Source organism: Macrobrachium rosenbergii, chromosome 4, assembly GCF_040412425.1.
Source record: "Macrobrachium rosenbergii isolate ZJJX-2024 chromosome 4, ASM4041242v1, whole genome shotgun sequence".
Taxonomy (NCBI): Eukaryota; Metazoa; Arthropoda; class Malacostraca; order Decapoda; family Palaemonidae; genus Macrobrachium; species Macrobrachium rosenbergii.
Genome location: NC_089744.1, coordinates 12,055,001 through 12,072,500, shown reverse-complemented (window position 1 = coordinate 12,072,500; position 17,500 = coordinate 12,055,001). Strand labels below are relative to the sequence as shown.

At 33.5% G+C, this 17,500-nt stretch overlaps 1 long non-coding RNA gene across 1 annotated transcript in view; it reads left to right on the top strand.

Annotated features, from left to right (window-relative positions):
• The window catches only part of LOC136838311 (uncharacterized), a 318,032-nt gene that overhangs the window by 69,736 nt on the left and 230,796 nt on the right, over positions 1 to 17,500 (top strand). The window contains exon 2 of the long non-coding RNA XR_010852931.1: positions 13,351 to 13,384. This is a non-coding gene — a long non-coding RNA (uncharacterized lncRNA). The remainder of the gene's footprint in view (positions 1 to 13,350; positions 13,385 to 17,500) is intronic.

Sequence of the window (17,500 nt, the reverse complement as noted above, 5' to 3'; positions counted from 1 at the left end):
CTGAAGGTCTCATGACAGTCTTCGTCTTCTCAGCTTAATCCCTAGACGAAGTTGCTAGTTTTAACGAGCCACTTCCAGCTGGTCTATATTGAACTGATTACTTCATGAATGGTTTTGGCAGACGTCTTACGGATGGATGCCCTTCCTGACTCCAGCCTTTCCTATTTTTTGGGGCTGGCTCGCTGCCCTAGTGGCTAAGTTATTGAAAGCAATCATTTTGCTTCGAGCCAGATGTGTTTTTTTGTAAGCAAGGGCATTAATTCAAGGTTATTTAAACCCTGCCTTTTTGAAAGAAAAAATAAGCTGCATAATAGAAAGGACGAAAACTGTGAAATTTACTGTACTGGTAGCGGTGTTTGATGGAAGTCGAAAACGCAGTGATTTCCCTGTCCAAATGTGTTGAAACATTTTGAGAATAATTCGTTGCACTTGGACGTCAAAATACCAGTAGATTTTATTTTTCATTCATTGTCCATGGTATAATGAGAACTACAACACAATATACTATAAATAATTGTAATAAACTGTTTGAAAAGTGCTTCAGCCATTCTAAGAACTTCATTTGGATTTTAATGGATATTCACTCCAAGGAAAATTCGACCTTGCCTTTGGTAGTTATACTTTTTCCCTCTTAGCGAATTATAGAAATGATGTTAATCAAGCTTTTGGTTTTACGGATATCTCTTGACGCCGGTATACTAAGCCTTTACTTGTAGTATGGAGTGTAAATACTGAAATTCATAAGTTCTGTCTTCTTCAGCACTAAATTCTTCAACCTCTGAGGTGATTATGTGGTAAAACTTACACTCCTTTCAACACTTAACACTTTTAGTGGTATAGTTTCTTCAGTTTTTTTAAGAGATTGGGTACTTCAAATTACTGAATTCTCTTCTGAAAATCAGATTCAATGCTTACATACATAAGATTGTCACAGAAGTAATTCATCAAAAGTTTTAAGGTTTTGCTGTTTGGAGTACTTATTAGGTCATTTGGGGACCTCCAACTTCTGTCTCTCTCTTCTACGGAAATGAGTCAAAGGTAGTTCGTCTGACCAATGACACCGTCCTCCGCTCTTCTTCAGGTTATCTCTCTGCCGCTAAGTGGGTTTTGTACCCACTGCTACTTCCTTTTTCCTGATTCATAAACGTCAGTGCTTTATGATGCAGAAATATTGATTCTGTTTGATTAAACGTCCAGCTTTGTGCTGTCGGAAACCTCCCTGCGACCCTCATCCGCCCCCGCTTTTTAGTTTTCTGTAAAAGAAAGCTGTTGAGATGGCTATTTGTCTGTCCGCCCGCACTTTCTCTCTCCGCCCTCAGAGCTTAAAAACTACTGATGCTAGAGGGCTGCAAATTGGCATGTTGATCATCCACCCCCCAATCATCAAACATACCAAATTGCAGCCCTCTAGCCTCAATAATTTTTATTTTACTTGAGGTTAAAGTTAATGATAAACGTGCGTCTCGCACCGTTATAGGTGCCAACAACAGAGGCCACCACCGGGACCTGGCTGAAAGTTGCATGGGCCGCAGCTGAGAGTTTCATACAACATTATACGCTGTACAGAAAACTCGATTGCGTCGAACAAACTTCGGCGCATTTTTCACTTGTTTTTCATGCCTCCTACGGCCCTGGATCTGGGCACCAGTTCGACCATCCTTATTGGCTTTTACTTTTGATAAGACATTCAGTGCAAAGGAGGTTCGTTGCAAGATTTATTCTTGAGGACAACAAAATTCTTTAGTATATTGTCTTCTTTGGGTGTAAGTCCCAGTATAAGTTGTTGAATGAATTAAAGTATACAAAGTATACAAGGGGATACAGAGATAGGAGCTGTGTCGGCGTGTGTTGTTATTCTTCTTGTTTCCCCTACCACTGTAGCCAGATACAGTTACTAATATCCTAACAATGATATTAATTATGTAGCAGCAGAGATTATATTGAATGTAGTATGTATATATATACTAAGATTACAGATTCCCTACTGCTCCTGGCAATGATAATACATGTGAGTATTTTTACGTGTGCCTAAACATACAATGCTAAATGTGTTGCCAAATTGGCAATACTTGGTTGACAATAAAACATCACGATCCGTTGCGTGATTCGATCTTGATGATTGTCGTACATAGCGCAAATGGGATTTTTTCCTCTAGAAATAAATTAGTTTTGACTGCTTAAAACTATACATCCGTAAAATTTAGAAAGAATATATAAACAGCGGAATATCACGAGTGAAAAATGGGCCATTGAAATTATTATACAGCAAGAAGTAAATCAATTATTGTGCAATACGACTGAATTTTGAATATTGAAAAAAATACGTCACCATACATCTATATCTTGAATTAACACATATCACAGCAACTTTCCATCAAACTTTAACTGGCAGTCTCCATTTTTAATGCAAAATGAAATCTTCCTCTTCATTAAAAAAAAACACACACACACACAACTAGTCAGTTCTGTTGTTTTCAGAGAAGATAAATGGCTAAGAAATACCGATGCCTGAATATTTCAGATGACCTTTGCATGACAAGAATGCTGTCAACATTTCAAGAGATACACATTTTTCCGTATTCCTAGGGTCAATATTTTCTACAACGCTGTTGCGCTGACTTAGGTTTGTGCTTCCGGTTGAAGTTACAGATTAGGGCTGCCGTTTGTAGTTATTTATAACCAGTATGTACATACACATTTATATATATATATATATATATATATATATATATATATATATATATATATATATATAATATAAATCATGCCTCGGAATAATGGGAATGTATCACCGAAGGAATTTATAAGTGATAAATGGACGGACTGCCTCAGGATTTATGCTTATAAATTCCCCGATATTCCCGAGGCAGAGGCAGTGTGGATTTGATATTAACTTGACATTTGTAGCTTCATGATTGTATATAAATCACGGTGTGAAAAAATGTCATATATATATTTGTATATATATATATATATATATATATATATATATATATATATATATATATATATATATATATATATATATATATATATATATATATTTATATACTGTATATATATATATATAAGCAAATCCCACAGGAAAAAAAGACAGGCAGACGTTCAGTACCAAGCGCTTTCACGTTTATTGACGCATCGTCGGGCCACAAATGAGACAGAATATAAAGAAGGTTACAAAGTAAACAAAAAGAACAAGAAATACCAGATGGTCAGCTGTCAAAGGGTAATAAACAGAAAGTTAATCCAGGATAATCCGGGATCAAGCTATCACAAACTGAACCTAAGACCAAACAAAATGACATACTAAAGTTTAGGCTTACACAAAATCCAAAAACATGTATAAACCTTGAATACCAGATGGTTAATTGCCAGGGTTAAAAGAAAAGGTTAATCCACGGCAAATCCGGGATCACGCGGTCACAAACTAATCCAAATATATACTTAACCATAAGGAAAAATGGAATCTTACCCATTCAAGTTGCAGTAACGTATAAAAATTAATATTAATTTTGCTTATATTTATCAACAACTTTTTAATTATTAAAGCATCAAGTTTAAATAAACCAAGACTTAAATTGAGAACACTTTCATTATTTGACTTAATAAAACAAGATTCGATGATATTCCTTTTAACTGTGTTATTGCACGGGACTAAAGGTCTTGCTTTACTCCAGTTAATAGGATGATCTAAATCTCATATGTACGAATAATGCATTCGATATTTAGCCAGTTCTCACAGAATATTGATGTTGTTTGATTCGTTGTAAAAGTGGTTTTCAGTTTGTCCATAATATATTTTATCACATTTTCTGCAAGGAATTTCATAGATGCAGCCAGAAACATCTTTAGGAGAATTTTTTATCACTAAACTCTTAACATTAAAATTACTGACAACAACATTTATGTTGAAAAGCTTTAAAATTCTAGGAATTTGTAAAAATGTTGTTTTCAGTAATTTTAATGTTTAAGAGTTTAGCATTAAAAAATTCTCCTAAAGATGTTTCTGGCTTCATCTATGAAATTCCTTGCAGAAAATGTGATAAAATATATTATGGACAAACTGGAAAACCACTTTCACAACGAATCAAACAACATCAATATTCTGTGAGAACTGGCCAAGTATCGAATGCATTATTCGTACATACGAGAGATTTAGATCATCCTATTAACTGAGTAAAGCAAGACCTTTTAGTCATGTGCAATGACACAGTTAAAAGGAATATCATCGAATCTTGTTTTATTAAGTCAAATAATGAAAGTGTTCTAAATTTAAGTCTTGGTTTATTTAAACTTGATGCTTTAATAATTAAAAAAGTTGATAAATATAAGCAAAATTAATATTAATTTTATACATTACTGCAATTTGAATGGGTAAGATTCCGTTTTCCTATGGTTAAGTATATATTTGGATTAGTTTGTGACCGCGTGATCCCGGATTTGCCGTGGATTAACCTTTTTCTTTTAACCCTGGCAATTAACCATCTGGTATTCAAGGTTATACATGTTTTTGGATTTTGTTTCCTAAACTTTAGTATGTCATTTTGTTTGGTCTTAGGTTCAGTTTGTGATAGCTTGATCCCGGATTATCCTGGATTGACTTTCTGTTTATTACCCTTTGACAACTGACCATCTGGTATTTCTTGTTCTTTTTGTTTACTTTGTAACCTTCTTTATATTTGCGTCTCATTTGTGCCCCGACGATGCGTCAATAAACGTGAAAGCACTTCGTACTGAACTTCTGCCTGTCTTTTTCCTGTGGGATTCACTTATACACTGAAGTCACATGCATTTACTGTGATTTTTTAAGCATATATAGTATATATATATATATATATATATATATATATATATATATATATGTATATATATATATATATATATATATATATATATATATATATATATATGTATATACATACATATACACATGTATATGTTTATATATATATATGTGTGTGTGTGTGTATATATATATATATATATATATATATATATATATATATATATATATATATATATATTGCATATATATATGTATATATATATATATATATATATATATATATATATATATATATATATATATATATATATATATATATATATATATATATATATATATATATATATATATATGTTTCCTAGTGCAGGTAGATATTAAGTCTCAAAATTCATTATTTTACTCTACAGTGACCTTGTAAGATAACCAGGAGCATATAAAACAGAAAGCAAAAGGAGTTATGCAGGAGCTTAGGGCTCTTACTCAAAGGGAAGATGTGTGAAATGCGTGGGTACAAAAATAGGTATATTGACATAACAGACAAGTTCAAAGGAAAATGAATTAAAGTTAAATTGCTGTTTCAGTTGAAAGTCCTCCAAGGGTGGGGAGGGAAGCTGGGGTTGCAAGGAACAGCGCCAAGGGGAAGTCTGCTACTATCGTCCGTCTGAAACGATATGGAACACAGGTTACAGTCTACTGCCAGAATTGGAGAATGCTTTCTGCTCAGGGGTGCACTGAAGGCGCCAAAGGACAACCTCAAGGCTTGACTAATGACTTGAACACTGTGCAGCAAGCACGTGGGCCGGGATTGAACAAAGGAATACAGGAAAAGGAAAAGGCACTGGCCCCAACAGTCTAATAAATGAACCAACGCGAAAGTAACGTGATTAAAGGTGATCTTTCAGGGCACTTTACCATACTACAAGGGTTTCAGCGCTGGCACTGATGCTCGGGCTTCGTTCCGAACCTCACCAAAAGCGGCAGTAGCAGTCCACATGGGCTGGAGATAAAGGGTCTGCCTTCTGGGCGGGCACGTGAGCGATGAGCAGTTGAGAGGTGACGGGGCGCCTTATGATGCTATCAGGTGGCCATAGAGGAATTTGCTTGCGTGGACGTCACAGTAACAAGGTAAAAGAATACTCGCCACGATGTCTAAGGGCCTGACCAAGATCTGACGAAGGCAGCGTTCCACGTGGTGGCGAGGGGGGCGGGGGAAACGTCTGAGTGTGGCTTTATCGCATCGTGTCTTAAGCTGGTGTGGGGCCGACCTGAGCACGCTGGGGCCTTTTATGGCCTCTGCTCGGGCGTAGGGGGGGCGATGGCTTGACCTAGGTCGCTGGTCCTGTACCAAGAAAGAGCGCCAAGCCAGATACTGCCCAAGGCGAGGATTATCTGCTAGGGAGTGCCTTTAATTACCCTCTGGAATTTCCTGTCTTCACCCATCCCTCGACTTGCTGCACTTACACAGGTCAAAATAGACAGAGGCCTATCTATCGGCCAAGCAAAACAGAAAGGAGGATGTTTTATTAGCTTATTTTGGCGCTATTCTTTTACAATATATATGTATATTATATTATATATATATATATATATATATATATATATATATATATATATATATATATATATATATATATATATATATATATATATATATATATATATATATATATATATATATATATATATATATATATATATATATATATATATATATATATATATATATATATATATATATATATATATTATATATATATATATATATATATATATATATATATATATATATATATATATATATTATATATATATATATATAAATATATATATATATATATATATATATATATATATATATATATATATATATATATATATGATAAATAGTTAGATAGAAAAGAGAGAGAAAAGAGAGAGAGAGAGAGGTAAAGAGTTTGTGTCTGTATATATAGTATTGCATTTACGTAACTTTATCAGTGTCTGATTATTCATTTTAATCCGTCCTTTATATAGACCCATATTCTTGATCCCAAGATCCTTAAACATACGACGCACCGTGTAATTGTTTGGATTTAAATATCTCGAAATAAGACTAATGACACTATGACACTATTTATATAATTTTCCCTGTGCGTTAATGACATTTATTTTTAAAAGCATATGCAGCAGCTTTTGTTTGTTCTGTAACTCTGGTCTTGCCAAATGCGTTGCAACCGGGTCACGTTGGGTCAGGTAACAAACTAACAACGAGTGTCAAGTGTCGAACCACTGCACTGTCCTGGGATTTTATCCAGATTAGTTGTTTACAATCGGTATAAAAAATCATTTGAATGGCTGCATGTTTTCAGATAAAAAGTAAACTTATATTGAAACTAAAAACTGCATGAAGCAGAAGCAGTAACCGTGTTGCACAAGACCACACTTTTGCACTGAATTATGCAAAGCAGGTAAGAGATGCAGAGCACATACTCATTAAATCAAATTTTCAGAGGGGAAACAATAAAAACTTTCAGAATAATTCTAATAAAATTTTGCCGTAATACGAAATAAATAAATTAATAAATGAATCACAATCGTTCCTTTTTGTATTTGACAAGTAAATGTCTAAGTCACAAGAGGAGATACTTTCCTGGAGATGAAATACTACGCTGAAATTACCAAAAGATATACAATGTACGAAAGAAAAAAATGAATTATGACAATATATAGGTTCACCTAACTTCTTGACTTTATTCTTCTTGGCTTCAAAGTTATTCCTCTCTCCCTTCGTATTCTATTTTAATGTTGCACTTATTCTTCCATAATTTTATTTCAGTCTGAACTCAACTTTCCTTAAATACCTTCAAGACTGAATTTGTTTATCATATATTACTTACCTTTTAACTTATTCTTCTTTCAAATTATTTTCATTAACTTATTTTCGCAACAACGTGGTCTCCGCTTATCTTTTTCAAATTGCTTATTCCACTGGACTGACTTTTCATGTAACTTATTTCCCAGTGACCTCAATTTCTCTCATATCTGCTTCTTCCTGACTAACATAAGATCCAAATTTCTTCAAATAAGAGAAAAGTTTCCAGAGTCTGCAACTTTCTTTTCCCTTTATCAGCAGTTGGTCTTTGAAAATGCGATAAATAAGAAAAACTGTCATACGATTCAAGTAAGGATAACTACGGTGATCTTGAATGAAAATGTACGTGAAAATTGAGCATTTCCAGCGTCTGAATAGGAAAAAGAATTGTCGATATTACAGTAGTTGGGGAACAACACAACAATAATTTTACTTTTTATTTTTGAGCTAAAACAAATATGAGACTAATTTTGTTTTCACACGATCAGTAGTTTTGTACTTTCATTATGTGAATAGAGATAAATGATGGTAATTTCCTATTTTGATACAAGAATAAAACCACAAGAGCTCTTTCGAAAAAAATTCTTTTTCTTATTTTCATATTAAGTTCATACACTCATAACTTAACACATATCACCTGAGAAAGAGTGGCACTTATTATTTTGTATTCTTGAGATACGAGAAAATGCAACGATAATTCTTCATTAAGATTTACTGTTTGGCATTTGAATTCAGCCAACTAAAAATGGTATTATGATAAGAAAAAACGATAGAATGCTTGGAACTATTTCTTAAGTTTGTTTATAACAACGCGTAGAAATCATCAAATGAACAGAGAGAGAGAGAGAGAGAGAGAGAGAGAGAGAGAGAGAGAGAGAGAGAGAGAGAGAGAGAGACAGAGAGAGAGAATATAAATAAAAAAGGTAACTCATTAGATATTATAATCCATAAAACCCCCAAAATTATGGATGATTGGGGCTGGCTGCCACATTTTAATTCAACCTGTGGACGATTTCCGTAATCCCTCTCTTCTGCTTTCCAAGAACACTCTTACCACTTGGATTAACAAGTTACAAAAGCATATGTTCATAGAAACAAATAAATCGATCAAGGAAGGGCGACAGATTTTACTCAACTTTTGGGGAAACATGTCCATACGTCATACGTTCCGAGACACTTCCGAATCATCTAAGAGAGAGAGAGAGTGTGTGTGTGTTTGTGTTTGCGGGGAACGTTTTTTGGCTTTAAAGGTCATGAAGGTATAAGTAAGTTACCAGTGGGTAAAAATAAAGAAAGGGTCTGGTAATTATATTAAGGTTAAACAATTCAAGTACCTTTGCTGATGGGTTAAGTAGACAAAACGCGCATCCTCCAAAAGACGAAACGGAAAAATGCTTTTAAAAATTAAGGGAGAGAGTAATTCCTCTATGGATTAGATAAACGGAAAGGATGTGGCGTGTTTGCAAGAAGGACGTTTTCCTAATGGTTCCCTGAGAAGAGAAGCAGTTCCCAAAAGGTTAATAAGCTGAAGGACAGTTACTAAAAGGTCATAAAATAATGTAAGAAAGTTTTCGTACACTAAAATCAATTGCCAGAGGACATAATGAGCACAACATTTATTTAGAAGAAGGGTATCTGCTTAAGAATTAAGTTCACTAAAAGATAGCCACCTATGGTTCCAAAGAGCAGTCACTTAATAATACATTCTGGTAAATCAATTCTAAAGAACCCTAACTAAGGTAAGACAAGACATAGGAAACCCTTCATTTGCTATTGAGTCCGAAGGGCTTTTCAATCTAATTTTGAGAATTGTGTCAATTGAAACCTTCCCACAAAAGAATTGAGCGCATTGAAAAGTATTTAAATTATTTCAATTGATTTAATGAGCTTTAGAAGAAAAGGGAAAATGAGACCTCTGATAAAAGTGATGGAGTTGTTTGATAGGGTGATGTCAAGGGCTTGATAAGGAGGAGCTGAGAGACGATGAAGGACAAAGGAAGGAGATGGTTAAGATATACGTAAGAGGCAGGAGAGAGAGAGAGCGTGAAGGATAGGATAACAATAATTTCTCATGTTGGATGATCCGTAATTGTGCCAATGATATGAAGGTCTGTACAAACTTTTATTGTTAACTCTGAAGCTGCAGAGAGAGAGAAATGAATATGTTCTCACATAATTTTATAGCCTAAATATTGTTTAATATCTAAGGTTAAATTAATCTTCGTATTGTACGAATTTCGTAGGATGTTCAAAGGAAAAGATATTTACTTCATCTCACTTTCCACAAGATTATCCTAAAGGGGTTGCTAACGTTTAAAAAAAATATTGCTGTCTCTTTTTCAAGTTTTTGGGTGTAGAATTTTCGCCTTATACTGAACCATCAGTCAAAACCTGACGTAACAGTTCACGCGTTTTGTGTCATTTTCGTTCAGTGAACGAATGAGAGTTTGTTGTCGTAAGCTGCTTATGTAAATATTTAGAGTGATCTTATTGTAAAGCTTTGTTGCCAGTTAACTAGCTGTTTTTATACTCCTTTAAAGGTCTTACTGTAAAATGTTAATAAAAAATACAATATATGAAAGAGAGTTCAATGGGCTTCCTTCATGAATATTCCTACCACCTAGTAAGACTCCTCTTGACAAAATCTTTTCTTGAAATATAGATATTATCTTGGTATATTGTTCAGATATTAACTGACATATTCTTGGTATTTAGATATCCTCTTAACTTCAGGCTACTTCTTTATGTGATTTCATCTTAGTGTTAGAGCTTTCTCTCCATAATAACATTTTCTCTCGATAGGAATATTTTAGAATTTTGATATTTTTCAAGCTTTTAGTGGAGAAATTTTTCTTTCTCTTCTCGTTAATGTTACTTGTGTTAAGTATAATTGATTAATTCTTTATTCATCATTAGTTCAGAGAAATTTATTTTGGTGAATATAAAAATTATGAGATCTACTTTTTTATTTGAGTAAAATAATAGAGAATTCGAGATATACTTTTCTTCGAATGAAAAAACTGGAAATAACAAAATATACTTTTATATGTCTCTGTGACTCAGTTTGGGAGGAATGTCTTGTTTTCAAAAACGACAGGAACTCTGGCACCAGACCATTCGGTCACGGTTCGTCTAAGCTTTAATTGAGGTTCATACAGTAAAGAATGACGTGCAGGAAACGTTAATGGTCGATCTTATTATGATCACGAGATTTATGTCATCCACGATATTTTTCTATTGACACATCCTGTTTAGCAACATTTTCTCCGAAACTGGCAACGGTGTCAACAATTTCCTAGCAAGAAGGTGAAAGCTTTCACTGAAGGTCAAATTTTATTTTAGCTTTTTAACTTCTTCAGCGAAGGTAATTCATTTTGTATGATAATTGCTGAATATAGTAAGAGCACTGATTATGGTCAAAGTATTTATGAAATTCAAGGAGAACACGTATAAAGCAGAGTTATGTGACTTGAGATCCCATATCTTAATCGAATTTAGTGTGTCCAAGCTAAAGTTCCGTCTCCTTCCGCACTAAATTCTTCAAATCTCTGAGGTGATCTTGCATTGAAACTTACCATTCCCATCAACACTTTTGGTATTCAGAGATCGTCCATCTAAGAAAGCTAAATGCGCTTCTGAAAGTCATATCCAATGTTATACAACCAATCCATCAAAGGTTTTATTGTCTAATGGTTTCCCCTGTTTAGAGTACTTACTCATTTGGGAGCTTGATCTTCTTTTTCCTTCCTCGGTAGGACTGAGTCAAAGACAATTCGTCTGACCAATAACACCGCCCTCCGCTCTTCTTCAGTTCATCTCTCTGCCGCTAGGTGGATTTTGTGTCGCCCCTGCCGCTTCTGTTTTCCTGATTCATAACCCTCGATGCTTCATGATGCAGAAACATCGATTCGATTTGATTAAATGTCCCACTTTTTCCTCCCGGGAAACCCCCAGCGGCTCCCATCCGCCCCCGCATTTTTTTTTCTTGCCATCTACATCCCTGGCTCAGTGCATCAGTTTGCCCATCTCGTTGACTTTTGCTTTTGAATAGACATTCAATGGAAAGGTGTGTTGCAAGGATTTATTCTTGAGAAAAAATGTTCTTTTAAAGTTGTATTCCCACTGCGAATATTTTCTTTGGCAATGAATTATTGTTTGAAAACATGAAAATGTACATTCGTGTAATTAAGAGAGAACATATAAATTGCAGAGTACCACAGGTGAAAAATCTCATTGGCTTTTGCTTCTGAAGACACACAGGGCAAAGAAAGATTTTTGTAAGATTTTTATCTTCAAAAAAATATTTTTTCTTAGGAAGTTATATTCCCAATGGAATTTTTTATTTGTAAATGAATTATTGTTTAAAATCATGAAAACGTACATTTCCTATAATTAAGAAAGAATATGTAAGCAGCAAAGTATCTTAAGTGAAAAATGGGCCATTGAAATTATAATAGAGTAATCTTGGTGGAAGAAAACAGAAGGCCTGTAAACAAGACGTAATAAATTATTTGGCAATCCGACTGAATTTTCTCTACACTGAAATACGTCTATCTTTTTTTTAACTTTCCACACACCAAAGAAATATTCCATCAAAGCTTAACTGGCACTGTCCATTTTTAAAGCAAAAGAAAAATATGATTCCAGGTGATATCTCATCCCATCACTAAAAAGTAAAACTTTATATATATATATATATATATATATATATATATATATATATATATATATATATATATATATATATATATATATATATATATATATATATATATATATATATATATATATATATATATATATATATATATATATATATATATATATATATATATATATATATATATATATATATATATATATATATATATATATATATATATATATATATATAAATAGGTATATATATATATATGTATGTATATATATATATATACATATAGTATATATGTGTGTGTTATATGTACATATATGTGTTTTTACGTATTATTGTTGAATTCGTTTATGCAGTAAGAACCATCATTAGGCTTTATCTTTGTACATTAACAGTTCCTTTAAAAAAGTAATTTTATTAAAATAACGGGTAGTTTACAGTTTACTGGGGCAACCACGCAACAACAAATCCCTCCACATAAGTAAGTAGTTCGACCTTGACCCGACCACGCAACCTCATGCGACCCAACCGAGTTCATTCTAACACAAAATTCAAACTGTTAACATGGTTCTTCCCATCCATCTCGCGTTCAATTTGCCAGAATGGTCCGACAGTTCCGATTTCGAATAAGGTATGTGTGTTTTTTATACATATAATATAAGTGGGGTACGGTAGGATTCTCTTGGTTAGGATAGTAAATCGTCGATAACTAGAGGTTAGGGGTAAAATTTCGTCCCTTGCAACCCCTGTGGCAAACGCGCGCAGCGCAAAATTACCACCTGCCAGAGCATACGTGCTTGCCAAGAATCTTTCAAAATGTGGATAAGATGCGAAACGCCGTTCTGCCACGCCGAAACTGAAATCAGAAATGTGCAAAAAATGCTAAAATTTTTTGTGATAAATATAAGTTTTCGTCTCGTTGCCATTTTTGTTGTGTGTCCCTCTGCCAATTTTCTTTTCAGAGCTTACTGCCATCTTACTAGAAAACTGGCCGAAGGTAGGGTTGCCCCGGTAAACTGTAGCCGCTCCAAAATAACGAATATAATTATTTTTTTGCAGGATGAAGCTAAGACCGAGATAAGACAGGAGTCAGGTAAGAGCTCGTGAGAAAATTATTTCATAATATAAAGATATTTTCGTAGTAGTATTTTTCCAAATGTTACAGTATTGACATTCTCTTGATATTTAGATATCCTCTTAACATCTGGTTTCCTCTTTATATGATTTCCTCTTAGTGTTAGGATTTTCTATCCTTGAAAACGTTTTCTCTTTGTAAACATATTCCATAGTTTTGATAAAATGAAACTAGAGAATTGTATTTGAGTGAAAAAAATAAAATAACGAAATATACTCTTATTCGAGTGAAAAAATACAAATCGTGAGACATTTTTGATGTCACTGTGACTCAGTTTGGAGGAATCTATTGTTTTTCATAAGCGATACGAACTTTGGCGCCAGAATTTTCAATTAAACAGAATATGCACTTGGTCATGGTTCATCTAAACTTTTATTGATTTCCTAGAGGTCCATACAGTAAAGAATGACCTGCTGGACCGTTAATGGTCGATGTCAACATAATCGTGAGGTAGATGTCATCCACGTTTTTTTTTTTTTTATTGACGCATCCAATTTCGAAAAATGTTCTCCGAAACTGGCAACAGTGTCAACAATGTCTGAGCAAGAAGATGGAAGCTTTCTTTGAAATTCTTAGTTTATTAGCGTTTTAACTTCTTCAACAAAGGCAATTCATTTTGTATGATAATTTTTAAATGTAGTAAGAACACTGATTATGACCATATAACTTATTCCCAGTGACCTCCATTTTAGTCATATATGCTTTATCCGGAATTAATTCCTTTTCATGTCCAACTAACATAATGTCGGAGTTCTTCAAGCAAGAGAAATGTTTCCAAAATTTGGAACTTTCTTTTTCCTTTATCAACAGTTGGTCTTCGAAAGACTTATGCCAAGGGAAAGTCCTGGGAGAAGGCACAACTTCACAATAAAGAGAATACGACGAAATAAATGAAATGCCGTACTATTCTAATAAAGACAATTACAGTGGCTTGGCAATTAGGTTTTTGAATGAAAAAAATCCGTGATAATTTAGCGACAGAATTTTCAATATGACATTAACTGAGGAACAAAACACCAATAATTCTACGTTTTGATTTTGAGCTGGAACGACTATAACGGAGATGATGTTTGCGCAGAATCTGTAGTTTTTTACTTGCAATATATGAATAGAGTGAATAGAGAATAATAATGGTAATTTCCGAAATTGATACTTGTATACAAACAACATGAACATTTTGCAATAACCTTTTTATTTAACGCGAGGTTCATACAGAACCATAACTTAATACATGTATTACCAGAGTAAGAGTAACATTTATATTTTATTTTGAAATATGAGCAAAAGCAGTGACAATATATTATTGTTATTTGCTATTTGGCATTTGAATTCAGCCAATTAAAAAATGCATTGCGTTGAAAAAAACCCAGTAAATTTGAGAAAATATTTGTTACAAGTGAGAAGAGAAAGAAGACAAATGCACCTCTCTTCATTACCGCATATAGACTGTTAACAGTATGTATGTATAAAGGTTATGAGGGTAAACGAAAGGACAGTCAATATCAATATGGATGATGAAACAGGAAAAAGTAGATTCGTATAATTATTAGGAGGTAAATGCATGGACTGTAATGGGGTGCAAGGTGACTAAGTTACTGAATAGTTACAACAAAAAGGGTAGCTGGAGTTATGCAAAAGATTGTTAAGAGACTTGAATTGCCCAAGGAAGCTTAGGTAGGAAAGTGTGAGGTTACTGTTGGGACAACTACTCTTTATGGAAGTGAAGAGCTGATGTTGAATGCTATTGAAAGAAAAATGTTGAATTGGAGGAGATGAACCGTTTGTGTAGTACGAGTACATAAAGAGCAAGGAAAATTTATAACTGGGAAATTTTGAGATACAAAGAAGACGTGGTAAAAAAGTTACAATATGTGAAATCTTGTTTTGATATTTGTCAGGTCATGTGGAAAAGATGGAGGACAATTGGGTAATGAAAAGGCTTTATGATTCATAGGTGCTAGGGAGACGACCTAGAAATAGTTAGAGAGATGGCGTTTTGTAGATAATTAAAAGAAAAGACCTTGACAGCGCATGCAAGGCAAAAGTACAAAAGTCTGTGACCGAAGTGTGTACAGTGTATGGGGTTTGACGTGGCGCTTGATGAGCCTTCTGCGTAAGTGTATGAAGCAGCTAATGTTGGGGAAGTTCAACTACGAAGAGAGTTCCCGCAGTAATAGTATGAATGTTGCAGTGACCGTTATTTTTTTTTCTTTGAGCCATTCCTTATTCAGGGGAATAGGAAAACAGGCCAGTATGTAAGTCAAAATAGGTGTAAAGTGGTACATTCCCATTTTTCAATTCGTTTTTATCCTTCTCGTCTCAATCTAATTTTCTTGTTCTTTTATACATCCCTCTATAATTCTTTAATCCTTTCCCACTGATTGGATTAACACTCAGACAGCTGACAAGGTTTTCATCAGCAGATTTTTACTTAGAAATCTGCCATGCTTGACTTAACAGCCTTCTGTTTCCTTATTGATTTTAATTTGATCGCTGAGAGTGGAGAAGGGCTCGATGAATCAGATATTTAATTTCGTTCTCTTCAGTAACTACGTCAGTCACTTTTGCGAGCTTTTCATAAACGCCTTTTTCAAAATACACAATAAAAATGAATCATCGTTCAACAACGTATAACGCATCTATAATACCACGCTCACGTAGAACATTTTATTCTCAATTGTGGACTGAAGCAAAGTGTATAGCATTGAACGTGTTAACTTAAAACTAATAACAAAAAAAGAACCCACATATTTTTGTTGTCACAAAGAGTTTTAATCTCTCTCTCCGGCGCTAAAGCCTATTTCCACTGCATAATAATTGAAAAGACTCCTAGGAGCTCTTCTTGATTCTGAATGTGATTTTTCCTCCTTCTTATCTTAGTTAAAAACGATTTCCCATTATTTCTATATACTTGTTTTAAATTTTGTGATTGTCAGTTTTTGATTCTTGTCGAAACTGAGTCCTGTCTAATTCATACTCATAAATCGGCTCAAAATACATCTGATTTCTGCTGAATTTGATATTTGATTTTTATTGTTGGTTTTTACTGAACTCCTACCAAGTTATGTACCTTATTTACAAGAGTGCAGAGCTCTGGTTAAACTATAATTACTGCGATATTCCTGTCATATTCCAACTGCTATTTTTACATGATTTTTATCATTTATTTTTTCATCTTAGTGGATCTTACTCATTTTCATTAAAGTTTAGAATAGGAAAAGAATTTTTATGCCTTTAATTGAATAATACACCTCTTCTGTTAAGAAATATAATTTTATAAAGTCTCTTTTTTAATGAGCAAAAATTAAATTGATAACTTTTTAAGATAGTCTAGAATTAATTACGGAATCATGTTTAATGAAGCAATATATCATATTTCTATAAGTGTCATATTACTTACATTTGGAATATTTTTCTTCATTTCAAAGCCAGCGAATTCCTAAAGCATATAACAATCTTTATGATATCTGTTCGGCAAGATAAAGTTATGGTTGAAATGTATCAAAGTAAGAAGACTTTTCAACATAAAAGATTCATCAAAACGTGAATTTAATGAATGATCACAAATCACCATTCATCGGAATGCCAGTGTCAGGAGCAATAAGATAAAGGCCAAGTGAAACTCTGATCGTTGAGATTACTCTTGATATTTTCTCTTCATTAGACCTAAAGTTCCTCTTGATGCTAGGATTTTGCCTTTATAAATTGAATTACTCCAGATTTTCTCAATTTTCGATATTCTCATATTGTTAAATGTTTCCATTCACACTAAAATTTACTCTTAATATTGATATTTTTAAATATTCGAAGAGAATATGTTTATTCTAAACGCATTCTTTCTCTTGATTCTTTATTCACGTAAAACTAAGACTTATGGTAAAAAGATTTTCTAATAGCGTCACCTTCTCTAACATAGCCCTGTTTTTTATCAACTAATCCAGTAGCAAATGAACTTCTATTTTTCCGAGTACAAGGCGCAACAGAAATGGGTATTGAAATATTAGGTGTAGGAAATACGTAGGAAAAGTGGATAATATTTTTCTTTCCGTAATATATCACTTTCCAAGGAAATTA